The 19,976-nt window shown below is 40.5% G+C and overlaps 1 protein-coding gene across 24 annotated transcripts in view; it reads left to right on the forward strand.

Annotated features, from left to right (window-relative positions):
- RAD51B (RAD51 paralog B) overlaps positions 1-19,976 on the forward strand; it is a 794,823-nt gene that overhangs the window by 556,579 nt on the left and 218,268 nt on the right. The gene's annotated exons all lie outside the window — the stretch shown is intronic.

Raw genomic sequence — 19,976 nt, forward strand, 5'->3', positions numbered from 1 at the left:
TAAATAAGAATTTTTTTAAAAGATTGTAAGCTCAGTCTTTGTTTCCAAAGCCAGAGATCTTTCCACTATACCACACTGCCTCTTATGTAGTCAGTGATAATAATAGCTTGGTCATTTGCATTTGTGAAGCACCTTTTACTCGAAGAGCTGAAACTCTGTAAGCCTTATCTTTGTAATCTGGAGAGAGGAAGAAAAGAACCGACATTTATTGGGCACCTTATATTTGTGTGTGATGTAATTTTAGGCACTTTCATACCAGACATGTTATATTATCTTCATTTTACAGATGAGGAAATGAAACTCAACAAAGAAATTAAGTAAATTGCCCAATATCACACAACTCCCATATAGTCAATCCTGGCACTTTCCCTCAGCAGATTCTAAGCACTGTTGGAGCAGAGAGCAAGTCTGTTTTTAATCATTCTGATTTTCCTAGTGCCTAGTACAGGGTCTCACTCTGGCACATAATAGGTGCTCCGAAAAAAAATGATTGAATGAATAATGAGCAAATGTGCTGTAAGCTGAACTGGAATGCACTGAGCCTTGTGTTGTATTTCCTGGTATCTTCCAATGGATGTCAACATGATATAATGAGAAGATTCTGAGAAGGAATCTGTGAATGCATGCATGTTCCTGACTGCAAAACTTTTGCTCTTCTCACGGCTATACAACCTAGGTGATAGACTTCCTTTTCTTTCATTGGGAAAACTGAGGCAAAGTTTCCTTGGCAAAGATTTTGCAAGTCAGTGGACAATTTGCGGCACAACTGAAATCTTGAGATTCTCACCTTTATAGCCCTAACCACTTAACAACCCTGTGGTCCTGGTGGGGTTATAGCTTTCCATAAATCTGGTACTTAATCATTTAAAGAGATGGCAATTTATCTTAAATACACGCCTCATTATAGATGTGTCACACTTAGCACAGATGGTCTCAGAAGTTTTTCCTGGCTTCCCATACCCTAACAGTATCTAGTATGTTAATGTCAATATTAGCTTTACTGTTTTAGGTAACTTTGGTATGCTTCTCATTAGCTGAAACCGTAAAGAGCTCAGTTTTACCTGCGCTGAGGGATCGCTAAATTCCTATTGGCATCTGAATGCACAGTCCCATGTCGAAAGTGAGGTCATGTTTCTCCTGGATTGTGCCTGTATCTGATGAGCCTCGGCTGGCGTGAATCCGAGACAATGAAATAATCACACCCATTAGCTCACCAGGGCCCTATTAAGATGTGGCCTGGCTTTCCATCCATTTCTCCTGCTTGGAAAAACTGACACAGTCATGGTTTGTAAAGCTTAGTGCAGATGGAACTGCTTCAACAACCAAAACTTAGCGTTACCCTGTTTAAACTTGGGAAGGGTCTGCTGCTTAATCTTAAGAAATAGCACTTCAGGAGCCAGGGTGCAAGGATGTCGTTTAATCTCTTTGTATGTGATGGTAAAGTTGAATTTTCCTAACACCCTCCTTCCCCACTCTCAGCTTCAGTGGCTGGGGTGGGTGAGGTGGGGGCGCTCTGGAGCTGTGGTTTCCATACTTTCTACTTTTTATTCTATTTTTCTTTAGAGAGCCCAGGTTTTGAAGGCTTGAGTCTAGTAAACAAACTGTAATGGTTAAATCACGATTTTATTTTCTCATTGACACCTAGTGTGTGTCATCTGCTGCGTCCTCTGCCTCATGTCATTCTCCAATATGCTTTCTCAGGGCTACTTTCCCAGTCCCTATGCCTTCTCATGGGTTGTAGCTAACAGTTACACTTCCAGAGTATGCTGTCCCTCACCCACAGAGCTCTTCTCACAACTGTAACTAACTGATTATTTGTGTAACTGTTTGCATGTTTAGGCTGTAAGGATGCAGACCGTGTCTGTCTTGCTCACGGCTGTTTCTCTAGTGCCTAAGTCTTTGCTTGATACATAGTGGGCACTTGACAAACATTTGTTGAATGAATTAATGAATTAGCTTATTTAATTCTAGTGAAAAATATAAAGAAATATGCCCCTTATATTGGCTTGGGAGCCTTATTCTGGGTACATTTGATAGGATTTTTGAAATGTTGTCAACAGCTTGAATGAAAATCACCAAGTTTAAAATGAAGGTTCACTCTGGGCAGGAGAGAAGATGATGCTATTGGAGAAGGATTACACAAGAGGCTTCTGGAATATTGATAATATTCTATTTATTAAGCTGGAGGACTCCTAGGGACCCAGGGGCCTCAGACTTACTCCTGAACTGGAGGGACATGCCAAGTAAGCCACCTGCTATTTATTTCACGCACACCCAAGGCAAAGCTGTTGGGGCCACTTAAGGATTTTGTAAAACGTGAGCGTGTTATTAAAGTGGTCTTATTATTTTACAGCTCTTATGATTGTTCACCTAACTACCTTGAACAATACTGTAAGTATTTTTCTCTGCTCACATATTTGGAGACATGCAGAGCCACTTCAAACAAACCATCCTGCCTTCCCATTTGTATCTACGACCTCATGAACCCATCTCAATCCCCTAAACCACACACTGAAACTAAGCCAAATTAAAAACAAAAAACAACCCACCACCCAGCAGTGTTTAGTTGAGCACCTACTGTTTGCTTTGTATTATAAGCTGTAAGTACAACACCTTGAGTCTTGTCCTCAGCTTCCTGAAATCTCCCAGTGGATGGCATCATGGAAGAATGAGAAAGTTATCCAAGAATGAATGGTCTGATGTCAAGGAAGCTTTTCAGCCTTTCCTAATGGTCTGATGCCAAGGAAGCTTTTCAGCCTTTCCTAATGGTCTGATGCCCTCTGTGTGGGTTACAATCTTTGGAAGTATAAGATTTCTTGTAAAAGTCACAGCACCTGCCAACACAGTTGGGCAGGGACCCAAGTGGGGTGACTTATGCCGCATTCCTCCCTGATATTCAGAGACCACATAGTACCAGAATCTTGCTAGGCCCAGCTCCTGGGGAGTGTCAGAGGAACAGGCCCAGGCAGTCTTCTCCTCAGATTGCAATCAAAAGTTGCTTGATAAATCAGTAAGATTGAAAATACTCTTGGCAGTTTACACAGGCAATGGTAAGAACATGTGTTTTGTAGTTACAATGAGTCCATTATACAAGGGCCGGAAGTGACCAAAATCATTGATTGGCTAATTAGACATAACTCAAGGGTCATAATGCTTCAGTCATTATGTGGGAATATTCATAAAGCACTTGAGTTCAGCTCCAATAAAGGGGAAATGTACCCAGGGAAATTGCAGGGTAAAAGTCTGGGAATGTAGATAGTATAGGATGTTACAGGTCTGAAATGGAAGGGTTTACTATATTATTGAGTTTTGCAAACAGATTCTTGGAAAACAGATTCCTCAAGTCTTTCCCAGCTTTCAGATGGGATATGAAAGTAGAGGCTTTAGCCTTTACTTGTGGTTGTCTAAAAATCCACCCTATTTTTCTTAGGAAGGGAAGCAGTTGCCTTAACACCCTGGCCAGATTCCCAACATGTACAGGGTGGCCCATTTAAAACAGGCCTGTGGATGCTTCAGAGTGAGCGAAGGGGTTTGTTGTAAAGCACCATGTGTATGTGGGTGTTTAATGAATATGAGCTGATTAAATTGGCCACCCTGAATTATAACCTCATACCTTCTCTAGTTCCTCTCCAGTTTTTAGCTCAGGACCATATTCTTCCTACTTTCTGCTCAAACTTGTTAGGAAGAAATGTTCCCACTATTAAAACTGCCAGTGTTTTCCACCCAGTGTTTCTTTGTTTCAACGATGAGCAGAAGAATCCAGCCTTGGAAATACCTTTCTTTCAAATTGCTTGTCCAGCTGCAATGACGTCTGCATCAGCCACACCCACATCACTTCCCCTTCAAACCTTCTCGCCTCCATCTGCTTCCCTGTCTCTGGTGTAGGACAATACCAGTATCTGTCTGGAGCAGATAGTGAACTCTGCCACAAACAGAGGAGGCCTTGTGTGAAGAAGGAAAAAGCTCTGCTTTCGAAATCAAGCAGACTGGGCTTGTGCCCCGTTTTTGCTAATAGCCATCTGTGTGGCTTAGGGAGTCACTCTCTTCACAGGCCCGAGTTCCTTCATCTATAAAGGGAAGGAGCGAGACAAAATCAGCACTTCTCAAATTGGGAGCTGTAGATTCTTGAGGTCTGCAAGTTTAATGAGATTTTAAACTTTTTATGAAGTTTTTTTTTAAAATCATAAAGACAATACTTTGCAATTAAAAGTCATTTAAAAAAATAAGTCTTAAGTTTCTTAAGCTGGTGATTCTGAAACTTAATCTAAGGTCTCCTAGAGATTTTTTAACAGTTTTGCAAGTCTCAATTTTTCCCCTTTAAAAGGACTCCACATATCACTCCAGTTTGAGAAACACTGAACTCTTTTCATCTACTCAGAAACTGAATCTGGAGGTAGGATAAAACATTAGCTTTAACTTTCTTATCCTTACCCTACTCAACCTAATTACTTTTGGCCCACTTCAATATGTTTAAGTCTTTCAGCACATGGGCTCCTTTTGTTTTCATAACTGAAGTATTTCCTGTTTTCAATCACTATATGTTAAATTATAAAAAGCATATTTCTCCCAATAGCTCTTTCCCTTTCCCTTTAAGACTCAGATCATTTAATTTATTAGTGCCCAACCTGGTTAATTGAGACCACCTTCCTCTATTAACGTTTCTTTGTTGGTTGAAGTGAAGAGATGTATGGTCCGTTCCTAAGTACCCAGGAGGGATTGGTTCAAGGACTCAGCCCCATACTAAAATCCTCAGATGCCCAAGTCCCTTATATAAAATCGCATAATGTTTGCATATAACCTATGCACATCCTCCCATATACTTCAATCTCTAGATTACTTATAATACCTCATACAATGTAAATGCTATTTAAATAGTTATTATGCTGTATTTTAAATTTGTATTATTTTTATTGTTATATTGTTATTTTTCATTGCCTTTTTTTTTCAAATATTTTCAATCCACATTGGTTGAATCTACAGATGGGGAACCCCTAGATATGGAGGGCTGACTATACTGCTTTTATCTGTGATCTCAAGATTGAATAATCACAGTAGTTTATGTATGCATTCTGCTTTCATAATTTGCAGAATGCTTTCATGTACATTATCTCTTTTGATTTTCTCTGCAGTCTTGTCTAATAGATGATGTAGGTAGCATGATCCCCATTTTACAGATGAGACACTCAGGCCCAGAAATTTTGCTTCATATCTTCTGATTCGGTCTGCTTGTTCTTCCCAGCAATGCTTCTTCATCCAATTACAGCAACAAATACATACTAGGTACCTGTTATTTGCCGTATGTGCTGCTTTATTGTTATTTGTTCTGGGAAATAACAAGTGGAGCTTCTCATTCAAGGATAAACTGATATTGCCAGGCCTTGCTCAGCCTGACATAAGTCTCATGCCGTTATTTACTAAAATACCTAGCTACTCTCACCCAGTCCAGTTCCTGGTACATAAAGGAACTCAATAAATATTTATTGGATGATTGAGTGAATGAATAAATCTAAAATAAATTATATCATTAATTAAAATTTATATATTGGAGATAATTTTTGCTAATAGATTTTTGCCAACATTTTTTCAGGTTCCGAGTCAATAGGATTTACTCAGAGACTGCCAAGTGCTTTAAGGGGAAAACAGAGGGACTGCTGGGAGAGGGGGGTGCACTGGTAGACAAGTAGAGGAAATCCCCTTTCTGGCTTCATTCATCTTCCTGTCTATGATCGGTGTCCTAGGCCTCAGAGTGGACATGGAGAATGGTACCACTTTGTCTGCCTGCAGTTGACCAAAATACTTACTCCCACCATAGGGAGAAGAGAGGAATGACAAAGGTGTGTGAAGATTAAGTAGAAAGGCAGACAAATGTAATCACATTAGAAGATAGAATGGGGGGTAGAAAAGTTGGTGGGAAGACAATTTCTGTGGTCAGGATACATCTGAATGGAAAGGGGAGAGAGATTTTGTCCATTCCTCCCATAGTATGGTTTGGCTACTTTCCCTCTACTTCCCAAGAGAATTATTAGTGACCAGGGACATCACATTTTAATCAAAGCAACTGTTGCTGGGCTGGTAAGCAAGGCTCCCATGGGTGTGGTGAAGTTAGCAGGGTGAAGAGTGAGGCTGCTAGTCACAAAGGGATCACTCACCCTCTTCCGCTGTTGGCGGCTGCTGTGGTATCTATAAACATAGAGTGTGTACTCACATACTCATAAATGCTAGTTATTGTCATATGATTGCATTGTGTATAAAAGTAGATTGCCTGGAAAAAATGATTCCACTTCATTTTTATATACACATTGTTCCTGGAACCACTTCCTGAAATTCCAGGCTTTTATTTTGCTGTCATTCTCTTAAATTGCCTCTTTCTCAAAGCATCCAGGTTCTGGAGATGTTCTTGTGCTTAAAGTGTGTTTCTAAGTAGCTTCTGGGAACCATGTAAAATCGTCTGGCTCCACTTGGCCAATGAGGAGCTTACTTTTCCTCCCAATTATTCCTCTCTGACAGAGGCCGTTGGTCATCTTGAAAAGCTAAGAATGTTTGATGGGACCAAAGTAAAATTGCAAAGCCTATTCACCCAGCCAAACTGAAACACCTGATTAACTGACCACACACATGGTCTCAGAATGACATCTCACTTGGGGAGTAAAAGCCAACAGTTGTGGTTAGTGCCCCAGCAGGCCCCAGATGGTTAGAATTAATATACACCTATGTTTTCTGCCAGGTAGTTTTCATCAGTTTCCTCAGGATGTCAGTGTGTGTGTATAATTAAGAGTATTTAATCATATTATAATTCCCCACAGAGAGATGGAGTGGGGGATGAAGGATCGCTGGCTTTTACAGTCTCAGCAAGAGTCATCAGTGGAAAAAAATAAAAACAGAAAAATGCCAAGTCTCTGGGCTGTGCCTGTGCCATAACTCACTCAGAAGTCTGGCTGGCACCACCACCTCAGTGTCATTTCAGTGAAGATGTAATCCCAAATCTTTTGTTGCAATCTCAGAGTTCTCACTATTATAATATTAGCTTAGAACATGTGGATTGCAAAGGAAAACTGTGTTCTAATTCCCTGTTCATCAAGGCTGTGATTTGTGTACACCCACATAAGGCAACCTTCAGTTTATAAGAGTGATGACTTCAGTCTTGTAAAAATAAATGAGATGGGCACTTCAAATATTTTAAGTTAGATCAATCAGTAGGGTGAGCACAGTTTAATTGGCATCTATTGATACGTTTCTAAATTAAAAGAGCAGAATATAGAGCCATCAATCTTAGACATGAAATCATGTTCACATTTATTACAAATCCATCATTCTTTCCTATTTCCCCATATATCCTGTTTTCTTTGTCCTGTCAATTGTCAAATTTAGCTGCTGGAAATGATCTCTTATTTTGGATTAGGAAACCAAGTCCTAATGACCGTAAGTGACTTTTCAGAGTCACACAGCTAGTTAGCTAGTTAGAATCTGACTCACCAGAATTCCAGTCTTTCCACTTTGCCAGATAGTCTTTACTGAGAAATACATTTTTACCTGTTTCTTAGAAGAGTTTACTTATGTGAGCTTCACTTAAAGCAATATTGGTCTATTTCCTAGTTCCCTTAAACTGATCATGGTGCATTTCTGTTAAAAAAGCCATAGAGTTGGCCGGGCGCGGTGGCTCACACCTGTAATCCCAGCACTTTGGGAGGCCGAGGCAGGCAGATCACAAGGTCAGGAGATCAAGACCATCCTGGCTAACATGGTGAAACCTCGTCTCTACCGAAAATACAAAAAAATTAACCAGGCATGGTGGCGGGTGCCTGTAGTCCCAGCTACTCGGGAGGCTGAGGCAGGAGAATGGCGTGAACCCGGGAGGCAGAGCTTGCAGTGAGCCGAGATTGCGCCACTGCACTCCAGCCTGGGCAACAGAGCAAGACTCCGTCTCAAAATAAATAAATAAATAAAAAGCCATAGAGTTTCTTTATAATTAGGTTCTAACACTACTTCTTCCTATTAGTCAATAACAGTGCCACAATAAGTGGATTGGGTTAAAATGAAAATCACCAATTGAGTCTCTACCCAAAACCCCTTCCAGTTGCTCTTATTTAGGAGGAAACAGCTTCTGCTCTGTTTCTGTCCACTTACAAGACCTCTCCTGCATGGAACCCTGTCCACAGTTTCTATCACTCCATCTTGTGCTTACTTCAGATTATCTCTGAAACAATCAGATGTAATGGCCAGTGGATGCAAAATACATATAAAGTAAGATTTGGGATTAGGAGGCTTAAGGGGGATGGATATGTAGAGAAAAGACCTAGGAAGAACAAGAACAGGGACTGGCAGAAAACACGTTCTGAGACAAAGTCCATTTATTTAGCTCTGGCCAGTTGGTTTATCTAGCCTGACATTTCTCAACCTGGGCACTATTGGCATTTTGTGCCAAATTATTCTAGATTGTAGAGAGCTATCCTGTGCATTATGGTATGTTTAGTAGCATTTCTGCCTCTTCCCATTGGGTAGATGCCAATGGCATCCCTTCATTTGTGACAACCAAAAATGTCTCCAGACATTAGCAAATACCCTGGGGAGGGGGAAAGGGAGAGAGAGGAAGAATTGTCTCTGGATGAGAATCACTGATCTCACTCAAGGTTTTATCTTTGACATCAGTGCCATAAGATATTTTGTGAGAGGACAGAGTGGCCTTTCTAATTCTTAAACTCAAAAGTTAGGGCCCTACTCCAGACATTCCTTATCTACTGCAAATACAAATTATTTATTTGTTCATTCATTCAAATAACAGTTACTACAGATGACACTATGTCAGGCTCTCTGCTAAGTCTAGGTGAAAAGACAGAACCTCCCCACAAAGACTTAGAACTTAATACTCTTGAAAATCCTACTCAATGTAGTTGATTTGCTCACCAATGCTAACGAAGTTAAGACTTTGAGGTTGTATTCCCTTATCTGGCTTTAACTCAGACCAACCATTTCACTGATTGGACCAGCACAAATGTATCCTGGCTACTCTAAAAATCACTTAAAAAAACATATCCTACTGGTGGTATGTTGATAGTTTCCTGGGATATGAAGGTGGACATGGTTAAAGATGAAAGGACTCTTCGCGACAAGTGAAAAAAACCTCTTTGGTAAATCACTAGCATAGTATTACATGGCTTTTTTTTTTTTTTGGCCCAGCTGGGTGCAGCCCCCTTTAGACTCAAACCACTGTTCTTCCTGATAACACATGGCCTTATTTATGTTCATTGTATTTATTCAGCTTATTTTGATTCCTCTTTCTACATAAGAAACCACAACTGGAAAAATCAATTAATTCTTAATTTGCTCATAAATTTCTACCCATTAGAAGGAACCAAGGACTCTTGTAATTTGGTACACATTTCCTTTCAGTATTTTTAATCTCTTTGGATATGTGTGAGTTGAATTCTCATTAAACAACATGAAAATATATGTTAATTATATAACTTTTAAAAGTATCAAAGAGAAGATTCTAACATCCCTCACTGAAGCTTTTCCAGAATTTACCATGTGTACCAGTGTACCAGTTGTTCTCAACCCAGGGCAGTATTGCCCCCAGAGGACTTTTGACAATGTCACAGATGTGGAGGGATGCTACTGGTGTCTACCCAGGGATAATGCTAAGCATCCTACAATAAACAGGATAGTCCCTCCAACCAAGGCTTATCCAGCCCAAAGCGACAAGGTGCTGAGGTTGAGAAACCATGTGGTATATAACACAGATGTACACCCTGGAGGAAACGTCACTGAAGTAGATGCTGGTAACTTACCAGTTTCACTCCTTCAGGATATCCTCTTCTTTAAACGAGGAGGTTGTGACTAGTTACTTCCCATGAAAGGCAGCTGACCCTTAGGGTTGAAAAGTATGTTTATTCCCAATAGCAGTGAATGAAAAAAAAAAAAACCATAATGAATTTCTACTTGCAAGAATGCCATCTGTGGTTTTCTCCAAGTGTTGCTCTCAGCACTCAGTGTTCAAGGTCTTCTTCACCTGTGCATTCTGCTGCCCTGCATTATCAGAGTTAGAATCAGGGTGGAATATAAATATTTCCCCAGGCATCATTTGGTCCACAGCTGATGCTGCCAGCTAGTAAGCTGTGGAGTCACTCTTACACCTGATCAACACTTGTTATTTTCTCCTTTTGATTACAGCCTGTTTTACTGTACTACTATGTGTCAATCCCAAGGACCTATTCTAGAGAGACAGAGTGAGCAGGTTGCCCCTGAGAGGGTCACTGGGTAGGGAAGCTTGGGAGTGTGGGTGCAAGTGGGGAGTACACTTTCCACTCACAGGCTTCTTTGTCAAGATACATGTTCTATTTGTTCTGCTGAGTGATTCAGTAACCACTGAAGTTTCTTCTGAAGTCAGCTTTTCACTTTGTGAAAGCAAAATCCATTTGCATCAATGAAGTTTATTTTAATTCTTTTCTTATGATCTCAGAATGAAATAACAAGAAAGAATGAGGGAAAAAGTAAACCTTTTAACAAAATGCATAAATCAGGGATTTTTTTTAACCTTCTTTTCTTCCAGAAAATCTTGTTGTTTATGTGGTTGGAACTTTATTATTACACAGATTATTATAAAAATGAACCAACATTCAAAAGTACAAGGCAGGATTTCCCACAATGGCTATGTCCTGGCTGGCCTTGTTGCTAGCTGGCACAGTAATATGCCACCTGGAAGCAATGACCATTGGAAAAGAAGCCAGAAAAAAACCTTATGAGAGGCACAGGGCAGTAGATAATTTGCGAATCGGTCGTTTGCCTCCCAGAGTGGCAAGGCTGGCATGTCTGGCCTAAGTGTACACTCACGTCATTTATCACATCTTCTGGTAGCAGCGCCTCTCTCCACTGCCTGTGAAGGAAACTGTTGCACAATCCTGAAGATCTGACTGAAGGAAACTTGTCTTGGGATCAGAATTAAGGTTCCTTTTTCTTGTTTTCATTTCCAAGTTGCAAGTTATGCCCCTTTTTAGCGTTCCCATACCCAGCTGTCTACATTTTAAGCAATCGTTATATGGAATTATGTCTTAAATGTAAAATAACAAGAATTCATTTAAAATAACTGCTTTCCCTCCAGAACCAGAGGTATCTCACCAAAGCTGTCTGAAAGACCTCCTCCCCACCAGTATACTCCAATTGTGGGTGACAATTGTGTTTAGAAAGTAGTGTTATAGCTCGTTTTATGTAGGATGATTACTCTGTGGCCATGACCTTCTGGGATGAACGGAAAGGGCTGGACAGAGTTACATAGCACGAGGACAGAGGAGAAGCTTGTGGAAGTGCATTGCAAACAGAGATGGGCAAGTTAAGTTACTCAATTGCCATCTGCCTCTGTTTTGCTAACTCATTAGTTCGGACACCACATTGTGTTAATCCCCACTTCCCCTGGCTCTGAGCTTGGTCCAGGTCTCGGGGGAACAGTGAGACTGCTCAGCTCGACCCTCCTGTCAGCTGGGCCGCAGCTTCTCTGCATCGACAGCGTGCCAGGCCTGCCACCTTCACCGCCACATCACATCAAGGTGAAGTTTTCTCCCCAGCTCCTGGCAACAGAAATTGAAGCCTTTGGACTTAGCTCATTCTTCCAAAAGACTTTTCTAGGCAGTGGGATAGATTTTCGCCTTTCACCCCCTAGCACTGTCTTCCCTTCCAGCACCCCTTCAAGGCAACTGCAATTTCAAGCTGACCATCTTGGAAGTTTGATGGCACTGAGTACCACCAGCCAAATGCTCTCACATTTTCTGTGCCTCTCAGAAGAAGAGCCCGTCTGGCAGCTACGAACCAATGAGTGAGGCCTAATTTGTCCCCCAAGACTATAACAGAAGGGCAGTCTTACTTCTGGACCTAATCTAGCATTACGAGCATCCAGTGATGACCCTTATAGTACTTTCTGAGAGTAGTTGCTCATAATCATCATTGTCTCTGCTGGTGAGCTGACTGGGATACGCAAATTGTTCCTATCAATTTATTTTGACCGCTCTGGACTTCAGTATTCTATCTGTGAAAGGGTATTTTCTGCGAATGATTAGATAATTTGTGATGTCTTTTTCAGCTTTAAGTATGAAAATGATATGCTAATTTCATATGTTGTCAGACACTACTCTAGGCATTTAACATATACAAACCCATTTATTGGTACCCAGGAAGTAGACACTATTACATCTCTGATTTGCAGATGAAAAACTCAGGCACTGAGAGGTTGTTTGTTCAAAGGCAAAGGTAATAAGTGACAGCCCAGAGATTGGCTCCCGAGTCTGTGCTCTTAGCCACTTGTGGTCACTTAAGATGGTCCCTTAATCACTTCATTGCTTTATTTCCCGTCTCCTTTCCAAAGTCTGTGGGTTCTCAAATGTGATCTCATCAACATTTAGGGCAGTATCCTTTGGAGGTTATTGTTGCCCCCTTTTTTACAAATGGGCACTTTGAGATAAAAGCAGGCCACATATAAGCTATTGGCAGAACCCAGGAGTCCAGCTTTTGTGCTGGGGGTTCCATCTGCTATGTGTCTCTCCCAGTCATAATTAGGATGATTAGAAAATTCAGATATAACCTGCTTACCCCTTTCAACCAGGGCAAATCAGAAACAGCTCCATAGACAATTGGGTTAAGTTTCCAACTCAAATGTTGAATGATCTATGCAGAATATAAAGGTGTTTACAAGCCAATGACTGATACAGATGTAGCAATAACATACCTTTCCCCAGTCCTCTCTTTGCTGTAAGGCACCTGCTGAGTATCTTACACCTCTCTGGATAGCAGGAGTTACAGCAAATTCTGCAGATGCCCTCCCACATTTAGCACATGCAGGGCTCATCCAAGAATTTTAGCAGCAGGGGATGATAGAGTTTGTTCTCCGGTTCTTTCTGACTGTCTCTGCCCTGATACTGCCTAGTACCTGAGTGGCCCTTCCTCTCTCCTCTAATCCCACTGGATTACATGTGCCTTTTAGCACTGGAGGTTCTGAAAGCCAAGCAAGAACTCCTCCTAATGGCATTCAGTATCTCTTTCTTCCCAGTCCCAGGAGGGGTTTCCCATCAAACAGAGGGAAGGTGATTGTTTCTGCCTCTCATTTAGTCCTTCCTTTCCAACTTGATGGTATACCACCTGCAGAGCTATCCCAGAAACAGATGAAATTTAGGATGCCCGAAGACTGGTTTGTGACGTAGAAAAATTGGAATTGAAATGAAACTGCACATTCATTGATATCACCTCTCCTTTACGAGTCTGGACCTAATAGAGTGGAATGAACAACAATACTGAAATACCAAACTTATTTATGTATTTAAGTCACCAAGTGATTTGGGTTTTTGTATCAGGGATGGCTGTTGCTTTTCCCTCAGCAAAGTTAAACTACTGACCCATTTCCTCTCAAATTCCAGTTCCATGTTTAACTGAAGACACAGAGAAATAAATGTGTGTTGGCAGAAAGACAAACCCTGAGATGAAGCAGGAGGTATGTTGGCTGATAGAAAGGCTGTTATTTTAATTTCTTTTACATTGCAGCAGTCTCAGATGGATAGTATCCAGGTAACTTGTAGCGCCTGCATCTTATTAAACTCCTGTTTGATTCAGAATTTACAGCTAAAATGCACCTGGAATACTTAAAGTAGGAACTAGACTTTGGTTCATTTGTTCTCAAAAGGGATGTACAAATTGATTGCACAACCTAAAGCAAGTGGCATAAAAACCTTCAGGATAAGATGATGGCACATTTTTGTTAATAACTATATTTCTTGATTTATAAATTCAACAATGCTAAGTTAGTGTTTACTGTTTGACAGACATTGTGCTTCTAAAGCAGGATGAACTCACAGGCATGTTTTCTGTACATCTGTCTCTTTTTATTGCATGTGACAGAAACCATACTCAAAGTAGCTGAAGCAGAAAGTAAAATTATCACAAGGATACTGGCATATCTATAGAAACTAAGGACTAGGATGCAGCTGACTCAAAGAAGAGATGGAATCAGTGTTAAATACCATCAAGTTAGTTGGTCTCACACTCTTACACACACACTGTCTCTTACACACACACACACTACCACTACAACCACCAAATAGCTGTCCTCCTAGACCTGCACTGTTGCTACATAGCCACCACCCACATGTAGCTGCTGAGCACATGAAAGGTGCCATAAGTGTAAAATATGCACTGGATTTCAAGGACAGTATGAGGGAAAAAAACATAAAGTGTCTTAATTTTCATATTGAGTACACATTGAAATGATAATGTTTTGGATATATTGTGCCAACTAAATATATTTGACATTTATTTTACCAATTTCTATTTTTTTCATGTGCCTACTGGAAAATTTTAACTTACATATGTGACTTGCATTGTGTGTATATATATATATATATATATATATATATATATATATTTTTTTTTTTTTTTTTTTTTTAATTGAGGCAGCCTCTCTCTGTCACCCAGGCTGGAGTGCAGTGGCACAATCTCAGCTCACTGCAACCTCTGCCTCCCTGGTTCAAGCGATTCTCCCACCTCAGCCTCCCGAGTAGCTGAGCTTGCAGGCGTGCACCATCATGCCCAGCTAATTTTTGTAGTTTTACTAAAGACGGGGTTTCTTTTGCTGTATTGACCAGGTTGGTCTCGAACTCCTGACCTCAAGTGATCTACCCACCTTGGCCTCCCAAAGTGCCGGGATTACAGTGTTGTTCTTCCAGTTGGTTTTCCTAAATATCTACAGCAACGTAAATCTCCCCATGCCTTAGCCTGACTTAGTTGAGGAACACTGAAGGGACAATCAGAGACATATATCACCAATCAAGTATATATCATTCTATTTCATCCTTTTCTCTCTCCTTTACTGTCCCTCATAATTTCTACATGAGCTGAACACACACACTTCTTTTTGAAAGTGAATGTATATATTCACTCACTTCAAAAATACTTATTGAACCCCAATTCTATGCTAGGTCTTACATCAGGCGGTGAGGATACAAAGTCCCTGCCCTCACAGAGCTTCCTTTCTAGCAGCCTCAGCCACTTTTAGCTTGTTTTCATGAATGGACCCCTGATGTGGGAAGTGCACCTCCCAGCGTGTCTGCATCTGGTCCAGGCTGAATGATTAACCCTTATAATGAGTCTGAGTTGAATGAAAACTTGGATTTTCAGAGTCGCCATTAATACCATGTTGTCAAGGGAGATGGCAAACGATGTTGTTATTCACAAGTCGGGAGCCTTCAGTGATATAAATTTGTATTTCTCTTCCCATTTTTATGGAGCCATATTTCAGAATTCAGAAATGGAACTATGGAAATATGGCTCTCCCTGCCCCCAAAAAGAGTCCTTCCTCTAGACTTCCTGACAAATATGTGTGAGGAAGCCTCTGGATTCAGTTGTTTTGTTTTTTTAAGTAACTTTTTAAATGAAGTATAATATGTAAACAAAAAAGTGTGTACATCGTAGTGTATAGCTCCATGAACTTTCTCACTGAGCACACATGTAACCAGCACCCAGATTAAGAAACATAACATTAATAGCACCCGTGGAAGCTCCCCCTTCCTGTCATGACCCATCCCACCCCTCCACCCTCATCCCAAAGGTAACTAACTACTATCTGGACTTCTACAACCATGGATTAGTTTTGCCTGTTTTTGAACTTTATATAAATGGAGTATATAGCAGGTTCTCTTTGGTACTGTTTTCTTTTACTCAATATTATGTTTATGAAGTTTATTCATGTTGTTTTATTAACCAATAGAAAATATAGATAGCTCCCAAGAAGAAACATAAAAATTATAATCCTACTACATTAAGATAATATGTCAGTGTTTGTCCTTCTAGCCACTTTTCTATGTATATACTTTTGTTAACTTTTTTCCAAAATTAGACCATAGTGTGCATACTACTTTGTGATTTGCTTTGTTGTTTAATATATCAGATCTACCAATGTGTTCTAAATGTTGGTCTGTTGTAACGAAGCTGTATTCTGAATTGACTAATAGGTAATATAGAAAAGTAGAAAATTATTTTTTAAGTACCCATGAGTATTTATATTAATCATTTTGTCAGATGTAGATTTGATCCGTCTCGGTCAGGCTTCCAAAAGACTTCCAAATAAAGGTAGCAAACAAATGGATCACTGATTGCTAGGGAAATCTGGTAATCAAGACCAAGTTGGGCCTCTTGTTTCTCAATTAATCTTCTAAATTACTCTCTACTGTTTTAAACCTAGGTATTCTGTGAATATGTGACAGATTAGGAACTGAATAATTCTGAGAATGGCTTGTTAGAGTCTCTGTTCAACTCCTGGCTTACTCTATAATCTGAGACAAGTCTGTAAAATGTTCCTTATTTCTCAGATGAAGAGCCTCATCTCCACATCTGTTTGGGATCATAAGAAATAATACTTACATAACATTTTGGAATCCTTGAATGAAAAGTTTTTTGGAGTTGCTGACTGTTCCTAAAATTTCCTCAACTAACATTGTGGAAATCCATTGTTGTGGATATAGTTGCTGAGCTAGGTCATAACTAGATTGCAAATCTTGAGTAGTGGAAAAATCTACGCCTCGAAGTTCTGGTCATTTATTTTAAAAGCTATTCATTTATTCCTAGATGTTCGTACTGTGAGCTTAGCCTGTTATCACTTTGGTTTACTTGCTAAATATTCACATTTGGGGTCTTCATCCTTACCCATTTAGGATTGTATCTATCAGCATATGCCATTGGATTTTTCTGAGTGAGGTCACCTGGAACACTAGTGTTCTGACATTGAGTTTACACTGCAGGGGTGAGAGAAGTAAAAATTCAAGTAAAGCTTGAATTTATAGCCTGAGACTCCTCAGACACTGACTGTCTGGGACCCTTGGAGACAGACCAGCATTGAATGAAACTGAAAGGTAGAGAATATACTGTGGCTGGGAAAAGTGCTGGAGCAAATCTGTACAGAGATACAATAGTAGGATATTTAAGAGTTGGAAGGGATATTAGAGGCCCTGTGGTCATACTTTATTTTTCAGTTGGGGAAACTGAGGCTTAAGGAGGTCACAGAATGAGTTAGTCACAGAGCTGGGTTAGAAGCTTACTTTAGTGTTTCACCAACTACTAAGATGTCTGCACTACTGAGATATATACAGAAAGAGTGTCAGAGGAAGGATTAGGGTGTCCCCTAGACTCCATTACACTAATGCAGTCCCTGGTAGGATCTAAAGACGTACTTGTCTCCAAGACACCTGACAAGCTGAGAGTATTGATTCATTCTTCCCCAATTTGGGATTGCAATGGTGAAAGGAATTTGGCATCTTATCTAATCAGCATTGGAAGCTTGGCTTTCTTTTGGAGAATTCAAAAGTTCAGTTTAGGATATGTTCACAAGATACTTTCCTCCAGAATTAGGTGGGAGATAAATTATTAAATTTATGAGACTTGTCTTCTTTCTTTCTTTCTTTCTTTCTCTCTCTCTCTTTCTTTCTTTTCTTTCTCTCTGTCTCTTTCCTTTCTTCTTTCTTCTCATGTAGCATTTCTTTTTCACATTGTTTCTGATGACCCTTAACCCCTGCTTTTTAAATTCAGTTTCATTTGTGTTGTCACATATATATCAGTTGTTGAGTCTTTAGTATGCGGAGATGCTGAGCTTGCCCTTCCAAGATGTTGGAAGGTCAACTCACATTATGGTCTAGGTCCAGGAAACGAGAATATTTCCAACTCACTGGGGACCATCTTGGCCTTGAGCAGAAATGGGATCTGAATTATTACCTAAGAGACCTTTGTAGATTGTCACAGTTGGCAGCCTCAGGACTTGAGCTAATCCTGGAAATTCTTTAACTTCCCAGAAAGAAGGTTCCACAAGGGCAGGCTGAGGTCCTCAGAGAGAGCAGATGGAATAGAGCTTACAACCAGTTGCCTTTACAACTGGACTTGGAGATAAATAATAACATTATACCCATTTTTTTTTTATCATGAAGCCTTTGACTTTCAGGGGATATCTATTCTTTATTCCTTTTACCCTGTATGTGGAAAAAATATGCTCTGTATGAAAGAAAAGCAAACTTGTTGACTCAGTTCCCATGGTGAATGGAAGGCAGACCAGGCCAATAGAAACAACTCAGATATTACAAAAATGTGTTTCTTTCTGGCGGCTGCACAGTCAGTCCTTTATATCCAGTCACTGCAATCGCCCCATCACACAAAACCATTTCCAAGGTCATTATTCTGGTTGCGGGGGCTGCTTCCCCTACAAATAAATGTTGGTTTTACTAAATGTCCTCTCTCTCCAACTCACTTTATGGCAAATGAGGAGTAGCAAAGCATCATTTAGGAAGCGAAAGTGTAGAAAATCAGAGAGATGAAATACTACAGGTTTTCTAAAGCCTCAGGTTTATCTGGCTCAAGCAATACAAATTATAAACTATGGCACCACCTGTATAATCTGGTTTTAATTAACTTGAGGAAGGTACATCAATGTTATTTCATTAAAATCAAATTCTGTTTAAATGGAAAACTGCCACTACAGGGTACATTGGGGCATTGTTCACTTGGGTTTTGGGGTTGGCAAGTAAATCCTGTATTTAGAAAAACCCAAGCAAACCCTGTTTTTTTGGAATCTTCTTATGCTTTGGAAGGCTTGTCATAGGTTCCTTGGAATGTAGGGAGTGCGCTGGTGAGGACCAAGACACAGCTCAAGATGTTGTTCACCATTTCTTCCTTTTATGACCCTTCCGGTCTTCTGTCTTCCTGCTCCCTGCCTGTCTCCATATCTCTTTAGTGCTTGGCCTTGATGCCCTATAGGACACTGTCTCCCATTTGCCACTTTGAACTGAATGATTTGATCCCCACTGGGTGGACAGTGGATGACATAGAGCACTCTATAAACAAAGATGCTATTTCAGGCTTACAAGAGGAATGAGGCCCAAGTGATCACAAGGGGCTGGTGAAAAATAGAACCCTCTTTTGAAACTCTCACTTCACCAATTACCTAAGAGCTGGGAGGAACCTGAAAGATCCTATAATCTACACACCTCCTTTTCCGAGGAAGAAGGACACTGAGATTTGGAGGTAAAGAAACTGGTCCATACTAGTGAAGGCTGTTTGAGTGGGGCCTCCCCATTTCGATTCATGCCCTTTCCCCTCCAGCCTGGTGCCCCAGTTCTGCGGACCTGTTGATTACAACACAGCCCACGCCGAGAAAATCCTGCCCTGTCAGCAGAACAGCTTTACAAGCTGACATAGGACATGTGTGCGTTTGGAGTCAGGAGAATGGCTGAGTTTTAGTTCCAGTTCTGCCCCTGCTTTGCTGGCTTCAGCGAGTCACTTCTCCTTCCTTTGTCTATTTCCCCTATTGGGAAGGAGAAGATAATGAACCTTTCCACCTATCAGGCTCACTTGAGTGTTATAAAGAATAATGAGGTGATATTTGTAAAGTGCTTTGAGCTGCTGGGAAAGAGGAGGGGGTGAGCTCCGTGGAAAGCATTATTAGCTGGAAGCACTTATCAATTGAGCTATTTAACAATAGCGGAGAGTAAGGATACTCAGAAATGAATTCCAGGGACTAGCCCTGCTTTGAATTTAGGAGGAGGATTAGTGGGAACCTAATAGGTATTCCGCTTCTCCAGTTTCTTCTGTGCACTGTCAAACTAGGAAAGGTAATTACATTCTTCTGTGTCAGATTCAGCCCGGAGTTTCAATTGGGATGTCAAAGTGTGCTTGTCTTCTATTCTCATACTGAGGCTGTGTTATGTTGTGATTGTTAAAGCCTTGGGCATCTTCTATCCCCTGGGGTAATTTCGCTTAGGAGCTATACAAAGTAATTTCTATGCAGTGGCTGGGCTGCTGTTTATAAGGTTGATTAGTACAGCTTCTAAATCTAAAGCGCCTGGGGAGCAATTTGGTTGAAGCAGGGAAATAAAAGCCAAGGTCTTTATCATGGTTGATCTTTTTTTATTGAGCCGCTCCATGGGAATTTTCTCAGTGACTCAGATGCATCTACAGTGCAAAACGTG

Source organism: Pongo pygmaeus, chromosome 15, assembly GCF_028885625.2.
Source record: "Pongo pygmaeus isolate AG05252 chromosome 15, NHGRI_mPonPyg2-v2.0_pri, whole genome shotgun sequence".
Lineage (NCBI taxonomy): Eukaryota > Metazoa > Chordata > Mammalia > Primates > Hominidae > Pongo > Pongo pygmaeus.